The following is a 10,086-nucleotide window of genomic DNA, read 5'->3' as shown; positions in this document are numbered from 1 at the left end:
AACGCATCACCCCCTTCCAGGGTGATACCTTAAGTAATACCTTTTCACCCATTTCGAAGTGAAAATCCTTACGCTTTGGATCAGCGTAGCTCTTCTGCCTATCGCGGGCAGCCTTGAGACGTTCCCGGATCTGCCCAATCTTGTCCGTCGTCTGGAAAACAATCTCTGGTCCCGATAATTGGACCTCTCCTACTTCCGCCCAACAAACAGGCGATCTACATTTCCTACCATATAATGCCTCAAAAGGCGCAGCCTTTATGCTGGTGTGGTAGCTATTATTGTAGGAGAATTCGATCAGGGGTAGGTTTTTATCCCAGTTACCGCCTAAATCGATCGCACATGCACGAAGCATGTCTTCTAGCGTTTGGATAGTACGCTCACTTTGGCCGTCCGTCTGTGGATGGTAAGCCGTACTAAAGTTTAAACGCGTGCCCAAAGATTGCTGGAAACTTTTCCAGAAATGAGATGTGTATCTAGTATCCCTGTCGGAGATAATAGACACAGGTATGCCGTGTAAGGCTACAATCTTATCAACATAAAGTTGGACTAACATATCGGAGCTATATGTCTCCTTAATGGGTAGAAAATGAGCTGATTTAGTCAGCCTATCTACTATGACCCATATTGTATCGTTTCCTTTCCTGGTTTTGGGTAACTTGGTTATGAAGTCCATAGTTACACATTCCCACTTCCACTCGGGAAGTTCAGGCTGTTGTAGCAAGCCAGATGGCTTTTGGTGCTCGGCCTTGACTTGAGCACAAGTCAAGCACTTTGCTACGTGGGCGGCTACAGACTTTTTCAAGCCTATCCACCAATAATTTGCCTTTAAGTCTTGGTACATTTTGTCAGCACCAGGATGGACTGAGTATTTGGAACTATGGGCTTCCTGGAGAACAACATCTCGTAGTCCTCCATAAATCGGAACCCATATACGTCCATTCAGTCTAAGGATTCCATCCTTGCTAAGAGTCAACTGCTCCTCAGTTACTCCCAGCTTTTCATTAGGATAATTAGCTTCCAACACAGCCTCACGCTGCGCAGCTAATATCCTTTCCATCAAATTATTCTTAACCTCAATGCTCTTGGCATTGATTCGAATGGGTTTTACCCTTTCCTTCCTGCTCAAGGCATCGGCGACCACATTCGCCTTGCCGGGATGGTACCTGATTTCACAGTCATAATCATTCAGGGTCTCCATCCAACGGCGCTGCCTCATGTTCAACTCCTTCTGGTTGAACAGGTGCTGGAGGCTTTTGTGATCAGAATAAATCACAAATTTAATACCATAAAGGTAATGCCTCCACAACTTCAGTGCAAATACAACGACACCCAACTCCAAATCATGGGTAGTGTAATTCTTTTCATGCACCTTTAATTGCCTTGAAGCATAGGCAATCACCTTGCCCTTCTGCATAAGAACACACCCCATGCCTGTGTGTGATGCATCGCAGTAAACTACGAATTCATCTGTACCTTCTGGTAATGTCAGCACAGGTGCGTTGCTTAGCTTTTGCTTTAGTATTTCGAAGGACTCTTGCTGCTTTGGGCCCCAAATGTACTTTTCTTTCTTCTTGGTCAAGGAAGTCAAGGGCGCAGCAATCCTCGAAAAATTTTCAATAAATCTCCGGTAGTATCCTGCTAACCCCAGGAAGCTACGGATTTCGGTAGGCGTCTTTGGCTCTTGCCAGTTCATGACCGCCTCTACCTTAGCGGGATCCACTTGAATACCACGCTCACTCACAACGTGTCCTAAAAATTGAACCTCTCGTAGCCAGAATTCACATTTCGAGAATTTGGCGTAGAGTTTCTCACGCTGTAGTAATTTGAGAATGCAACGGAGGTGCTTCTCGTGGTCAGCTTGATTCTTGGAATAGATAAGGATATCGTCGATGAAGACTATGACGAATTTGTCCAAGTATGGCTTGCAAACGCGATTCATGAGGTCCATGAACGCAGCTGGTGCATTTGTGAGCCCAAAAGGCATCACTAGGAACTCGTAATGACCATAGCGAGTCCTAAATGCAGTCTTGTGTACATCTTCATCTCTGACCCTTAGTTGATGATAGCCCGACCTTAAGTCGATCTTTGAGAAGTAGCTCGCTCCTTGCAGCTGATCGAATAGATCATCGATCCTTGGTAAAGGATATCTATTCTTTATGGTAACTTTGTTCAGCTCACGGTAATCAATGCACAACCGCATTGATCCGTCTTTCTTCTTTACAAACAGAACTGGTGCTCCCCAGGGAGACGAACTAGGTCTGATAAAACCTTTCGCCAGCAGTTCATCCAATTGGGTCCTCAGTTCTTTCATTTCCGTTGGAGCTAATCTGTAAGGTGCTCTTGCTATCGGAGCCGCTCCAGGAATGATGTCTATTCTGAACTCCACTTGTCTATCTGGTGGCAAACCAGGTAGTTCTTCAGGAAAAACCTCGGGATATTCAGAAATGACAGGAAGATCCTCGATCTTCGGCTTTGGTTCTTCAATTATCACCTGAGCCATGTAAATTACACAGCCTCTGTTCAAACACCTTGAAGCTTTCAGCATAGATACGTCTTCGGGCAATCCGTAATGCGTATCCCCTCGAATGATAAGAGATTCACCACTCGGAGTCTTTAAAACTATCTGCCTTTTGCCGCAAATGATTTGGGCCTGATTACGGGATAACCAGTCCATGCCTAGCACAATGTCAAAACCCGCTAATTTGAAAGGAAGTAGAGATAAGGGAAAAGAATGGTTCCTAACGGACATTTCACATCCTTCTAGAATAGTAGAGACGGTTTCTATCGTGCCGTCTGCTAACTCTACTTCGTATTTCGCATCAAGGGTTTTGATTGGCATATTTAGTAGTTGGCAAAATTTCTGGTCTACAAAGGATTTATCAGCGCCAGAATCGAATAGTACTCTTGCAAATATATTATTTACGAGAAAAGTACCTGTAAGCACATTGTCGTCCTTAACCGCTTCCTTTGCATCCATGCGAAAAACTCTCGCATTTGACTTCTTCGTCTCTTCCGCCTTCTTGGCATACTTTGGGCAATTACTCTTTATGTGCCCCTTTTCGTTACAACCATAGCAGGTTGCATCCTTTATCTTTTTGCACTCCACGGTCTTGTGATCCTTGGACTTGCATAGCCCACAGGATGGAGTCTTTTGTTGCGACTGTGAACCAGACGCAAACCTACACTTCCCGGAGTGAGGTTTCTTGCAGACCTTGCAGTGAGGTCTTCCATCAGCTTGCCCCTCCTTCTTTGTCTCCGACCCTCTCTTGCCCTCACCGTTTCCACGGTGCTTTTTCCCAGACTTTCGTGAGGTATCATCCTCACGTTTTCGCTTTTCAGCCTCCTTGCTCCTTTGTGCCCTCAGACGGACAGCATCAAGTGTAAGAGACAAGGAGAGGTCAGTAACTGACCTGAAGGTCGTCGGCCTAGAAGCCTTCACACTGGCCTTGATTGCCGGCTCTAAGCCCCCAATGAATCGGGCAATCCTTCGAGGTTTTGGTGTCACAAGATATGGCACCAGGCGTGACATGGTGTTAAAGCTTGTCAGATATGCTTGACAATCCAGGTTTGTCATCACTAGTGAGACAAAATCCGCCTCAATCTTCTCAACCTCATGTTGAGGGCAGTAGTTTTCTTTTATGAGGGCAATAAACTCCCCCCATGACATTTTGTATAAGGCAGACTTACCTGAAGCCTGCACCAGAGCTCTCCACCACGCCAGGGCCTCGCCCTTGAACGACTGGGACACAAACTTAACCACGTCCCTCTCAGCGCACCCGCTGATGTCCACAATCGTGTCCATCTCGTCTAGCCAGGTGATACAGTCAACCGCACCTTTCTCCCCTGTAAATTCACGGGGCTTACATGATACAAAGTATTTGTAGGTGCAACCCTTAGCACTGGATGCATCAGTATATTCTCTATCGCGATGAACGCTGTGCTCAGTGGACGAGTGTTTGTCGTCATCTTTCTTGGGTTCAGAGGGTGGTTTGGAGTGTGTCTTTGGTTTAGAGGGTGGTTTTGACACGGTTCTGCCTTGGGACTCAGTATATTGACGATCAATAGCTGCCTGAACAGCATTGTCAATCAGAGCCTTTAGCTGTGCGCCTGTCAAATGCACTGACGCATTGTCATAGTCATCTTCATTTGTGTGGCTGTTCTCTCCATTGGGATCCGCCATTGTAACTTGAATCTGTTACAGAAGATAACAAAATTTTATTCAGGAGATTATTATATTCGTCATTTATGACAATTTGTCAACCATGGTACAAAGACCATATTTGGTTAACTTTTTATTTCATTACATATTAGGATCTGATTATATCCTATTTCAGCTATATAGATAGTATTGGCGGCATAAAGCCTAATCACGAGGATGTTTTATAATATTAGCCGAGATTTCAGAGAATCAAAGGCATAGAGAATTGAACCGTAGTTCTTTTATCCCTTTCTTGCAGGGAGTCATAGACCACCACTGTCTTTTGTCGTTATAAGACAATTATTATGGCCCATGGGCACTACACCTCTAATGGATGTTTAAATATGGTTGGCCCGTAGGCACTACATCTCAAATGGATGTTTTTAATAAGGTTGGCCCGTAGGCACTGCATCACTAATGGATGTTTTTATAAGGTTGGCCCGTAGGCACTACACCACTAACGGATGTTTTAATAATATTGGCCCGTAGGCACTGCATCACTAATGGATGTCTTTATAATACTGGCCCGTAGGCACTACATCACTAACGGATGTTTTAATAATATTGGCCCGTAGGCACTGCATCACTAATGGATGTCTTTATAATACTGGCCCGTAGGCACAACATCACTAACGGATGTTTTAATAATATTGGCCCGTAGGCACTACATCACTAACGGATGTTTTAATAATATTGGCCCGTAGGCACTACATCACTAATGGATGTTTTAATAATACTGGCCCGTAGGCACTGCATCACTAATGGATGTCTTTATAATACTGGCCCGTAGGCACTACATCACTAACGGATGTTTTAATAATATTGATCACCTTCATTGGTGATTTAACCCGCGATTTATGAATCATTTAGTTGGGTTTTGTAATCCTTAAAGGATTATTGTATAAGAATGACGTGCGTGATTTTAACGAATCACATCTGCCATGATTGTTAACATGCGTACAGAGGTTAACAGGGAATCAGAATCTTTTCAATTAGGTCGTACCATCTTGACTGGATCTTAAAAGACACCAAGCTAGGTTTCACCTTTTAAGATTCTTTATTTAGGCAGATCAATATAAAAGGAATGGTTTTGATTTATTTTCTACATATTAAAACAAAACTTATAACATACATTCCAAAATCTCAAATACAATTACATATTGCCCTAAACGGGTCTTTCAAATAGTACATACCTCCATAGAGGTTTTAAAATAAGTGACAAGTCCACGCAGGGACTAATACAAGATAGGTGTCCGTGCAAGGACTAAAGGTAAGTCCACGTAGGGACCGAAATATGATAAGTTGTCCACGTAGGGACTTATTTCAAAGTAGAAATTACATTAGTACAACTATTAAGGGCTAATGGTCACGTTTCTTCTTTTTGCCCTTTAGTAGGTTCGCCAAGCCCTTGAGAAATCCTCGGTGGCTTTTCTTCTCTTCCTCGAACTCTCTCTCCACACGATCTAGTCGATGGAGTATTTCTTCCTGTTCAGGAGGAGAGAAACGTGGTTGTGGCGCTTGATGCGGAACTGGAGGTCTGGGAGGTATTGGATACCCATGAGCTGAGTAGTCCGGTGGTCCCATGTTTCCATGTGCTCCGTCAGGGTAGCGCGCATTATATCTTGCCGACACCACATATGGGTCGCGCTCATAGCCGTAGTTGTATTGTGCTTGTGACGGTTCGAACGGGTTGTAAGCCGTTGGGCCCGTATAAGCAGGTATGGGTTGGTCATACCCAAATGGCGGCGGATTTTGTGCAGCTGGTGCGGAGTTCGCCTCCTGTATAGGACTTGAAGGTCCTTCTTCTTGTAGCGGCGGATAGTGGCTACTACTAGAATGTCGAGGAGTGCTGAAGTGGATACCCCCTCCTCCTCGTGTAGACATACGAGCATTTGTCCTCCTACGCCTCGGCGGATCAGGTATTACTGGTTGTGCCGGTGGCGGAGGTGGTGGCGTAACTGCCTCAAAGCGTGAATCCTCAGAGGGATCCTGTGGATGTCTCGGTTGTTGAGATGTCTGTTGAGGTGGTGTGTAGTACCACTCATGTCGGTCAAACATCGCTTGGAAACTGTCAGGTCCTTGATAGGGCGTTCCATGGAAGGATGACCCATCAGAAACTTCTATCGGATGCGTGGGCGTACCACGAGCTGGTTCAGTAGGATCCTCATCTTCCTCCATGGGATCTTCAGAAAAGTGGTCTTGTGGCCCTAGTGGAACAAAACCTGAAGGTTCCTGTATGTAGTCAGCCGGATTAAACTGACCTATGTAGTATGGAGTAGGGTCGTCATAATTTCGGTGCGATACCGAACGTTGTAGAGGTATGAAGGAAGGTTGTGGGTTGTTGGGATCATTTTCTGAATTCGGTCCAAAGGAGTGCCGGTAGGATGGCATCGAGCTGTGCGAAGTGGAATGCCTTGCGGGTTCGTAAAGATCTCTTCGTCGTTGTGGCTCTTCGCTCCTTGTCATCGAAGGATGTCTTGTACCAGATGGTCCAGCTTCGTTATCGTGATGTGTCACGACTTCTCCTCGGCCTCTTCTTCCCCTTCCTCTTCCTCGGAATATAACAGGTGGCATTTTCCTGCTCCAAAACTTATTAAAAATTGAAATGAAAGTAAAGACAAAAAGGAGTATCAATCCGAATTTGTCCTAAGTTCTTGTCTAGACTCAAGTATGTGCAATTGTGTCATTGAGATTAAACACAATAGGATAGTGTTTAATTCACTCAATGTTGGCTCTGATACCAACCTGTCACACCCCGATTTCCACGTGTCTCACCGGTGGGCCCGGTGGGGGATTACCGTGACGATGTTGGCAACAAAATAGTCAAACCACACAATTATATAATGCACAGCGGAAGCATAAGATAAATATATAAACTTCAACCTTTGGTTGTAATATCAAATGTATTACAGGGGTTGAATATATCCACAGTGGATCGTAAATAAACATAAAGTATTTGTTCCATCAGATACTGCAATCAAGCTTGCGAGACTTATCACGACGCTAGGGAGCTAATACCAGCCAATTTACGTTTAGGTACCTGCACTTAATCTTTTGGGGAAAATACGTCAGTTTACACTGGTAAATACATTCAACTGACACATTTGAAAATGTTTGTTAAAATTGATTTGAATGCACAAGGCACAAACTCTTTTATAACTTGGGAAAATTATAATAAAATCTTGTGAACGTTTTACATGTTCTTTTATGCGTTCAGTAGCCCGGGTCGTGCCGGGTTAAAGATTTATAGACACACCACGTTTGCGTAAAACCGTAGTATAAAAACCAACGGCTACGTCTTTTAATTTTTAATGTCGACACTTTATACCGGGTGTACGCCTACACCGGGATGTCGATGGTCGTGGCCATTTCGTAAAATGATGCCAAGGATATCCGGGACAACGGTCATTAAACCCCCCAAAGGCTTATAAGCAACAAAACTGTTTAAATGAGCCGATCATATTTAATCAATTAACCACCTAAGCGATGGAATTATATAATGCTCAATCAAGCGGTATTAATATACCGTAACCCAAGCCCATATAGGGGAAATAAGTTAAAGTATTTACCTTTGCAAGTATATTTCCTTAATTGGATTAAATCACCGATAGCTTTTACTGGGGCTCCTAATCTGGAACGAAGGTTTTAATTAACCTCTTAGAATCCTAACGGGTCGTTTATAATGGCCGTAGCCTAGACCGGTTGGTTCCGATATATATATAGATATGGTTTAATCGCGCGAAAAGGCGAAAACCGAGAATGGAGTGTGATTCTGTCCCAACAAGTTCAGAGACTTGTTTTATATGGGTTAATGGTTCACACTCTGGATTTTGGGGTTCAAATGATATTATTTGACCCGTATCGGCTAAATTATGAAAACTAGTTTCATAAGCCGAACCGTGCGCGCAATAGGCGAAACGGTTAACCATGAGAGTCGTACGCTTATTTCCTAAGTCAATATGCCTTAAATGGGTTGTGGTATCAGTAGGATAACTTTAAGGACATGCTTATAATTTAATAAGCAAGGTTTTGGTCCGTTCACGTGTCCGAAATACTCGTTTTAATTTTAAAAGGCCGTTACGGTCAACTTTTAGGCGAATGACGGAAATGCGCAAAAGACTCGGATAACTCATGAACCGACCACAGAGGTTTATACCAACATGTGACCTGGTCCTAAGAGAGTCCTAAGGTATATTTATACCTCACTAAAACGGGTCAGAACTGAAGTCAAAGCAAAAGTCAAACTTTTGCGACATTCGGCTCCGAACCGGTTCAATATTGCAAATGATCGATTCAAACGAGTGCAAACAAGTTTATATACTTATTATCATGTTTTATGATTGTCAAAACAGGTTCCATAACATATACATTACAGATTATGCATAAATCGCTAAAATAGCTTTCTGTTGACTTTTTAACCGCACGTTTGACTCGACTTTTGACATAGTTAGAGTGGTGATCAGGGGGAACTATTTTAGAGGTTTATTACCCACATAAATACCAACTCATAACCACTTTTGATTCGTCATAAGACTGAACCATCATGGACATAATTTAAAGTCAAACCGTTTTTACGACGGTTTGGTTTTTAGCTAAATACTAAGCATAAACTGAACTACGGATGATCAAGGTAACTTACAGAAGTTAGAACTTGAATATGGAGCAGAGAAGGATGCTTATTAGCTCTTGAGATGACCAGAGAATGTGTCTTTGAGTGTGATGAATGTTATGAACTTACTAGTGCTATTTATAGCAAATGTCATGGCTCAAGATCATTACACACAACTCTACAAGTGCCCTTGGATGAATGGCAGGTGTATTAGAGGGTTATGGGTCGAGTAGGGGTCACCCATGCCTCATTGATTGGTGTTTGGTCGTTCAAATGGTCCAAAGGTCAAGTAGTTACAATGTTTCTGCATCTGGGCGTCCCACGCGGCCCGCATGGGAGTTCCATGCCATTTTAATGCGGGCCGCCTGAGTTTAAGAACTCAGACGCGTAATTGAGGTGGCTCGCGGCCCGCCTCAACTTAAGTCTAAACCTCACGCGGGCCGCCTGAGGTTTAAAATTCAGAAATTTTAAATCTTTTGTCATGATTACAGAATCTGGTAATTAATAACGAAATCTTTCGTAATGATTTACCTGACCTTTCGGGTTTGAAGGGGTAACTTTGCGGTTTGGCCCTCGGTTATTTACCGATAGGGGCCTCGTGTTATTTACCCGCGTTATAAAGTCCCCGATTTATTTATAAATTATTTGGAAAGCCTTAACTTTCACTGTTGACGCTTTTAACCCTTCTCATACGAATTTGGGTATAACTCTTTCGTTTTAAGACGGAACTTCGCGGAATTTTTACAGTATATTCTAGTGAGCGTATAATACTGTTACGAAGCCTTGGGAACGTTAAAGGGTCACTCAGAGGTAATTTTAAACATGTTGACACAGTTAACCCCTGTAGCTCGTAACCTCTCACTTTCTTCCGTGTTTCGCTTCCGTACGTTTTATGATTTATTCGTTTGAAGGTACAAGCATTTATTTAGGGTTACTATACAGTATATTTACCCTTGTTGACATTTATAACCCTCGAATTTATATACTTTCAAGGTTTGTCAAAATTAGTCCTTTATTTATTATGGATGCCACGTGTAATCAAATGACACGTGTTAACACATCATTGGACACAAAAATTCGAGGTGTTACACTCACCCAACAATGAGACTTGGGCTCATTTGTCGTGTTTTCGAACGACCTCCCATGCCTCGACATGTTGAAAACCGTTCGGATATCTATCTTTAAATTCCTTTAAAGCGACTTTCATCACGTTGAGATCGCTACACCCGCTTCCTCGTGTGCGATCCTACATATTATAAAATAATAAGTGTTAAAAAAA

The sequence above is a fragment of the Helianthus annuus genome, chromosome 6 (assembly GCF_002127325.2).
Source record: "Helianthus annuus cultivar XRQ/B chromosome 6, HanXRQr2.0-SUNRISE, whole genome shotgun sequence".
NCBI lineage: Eukaryota > Viridiplantae > Streptophyta > Magnoliopsida > Asterales > Asteraceae > Helianthus > Helianthus annuus.
Note: the sequence above shows the minus strand (reverse complement) of the source record.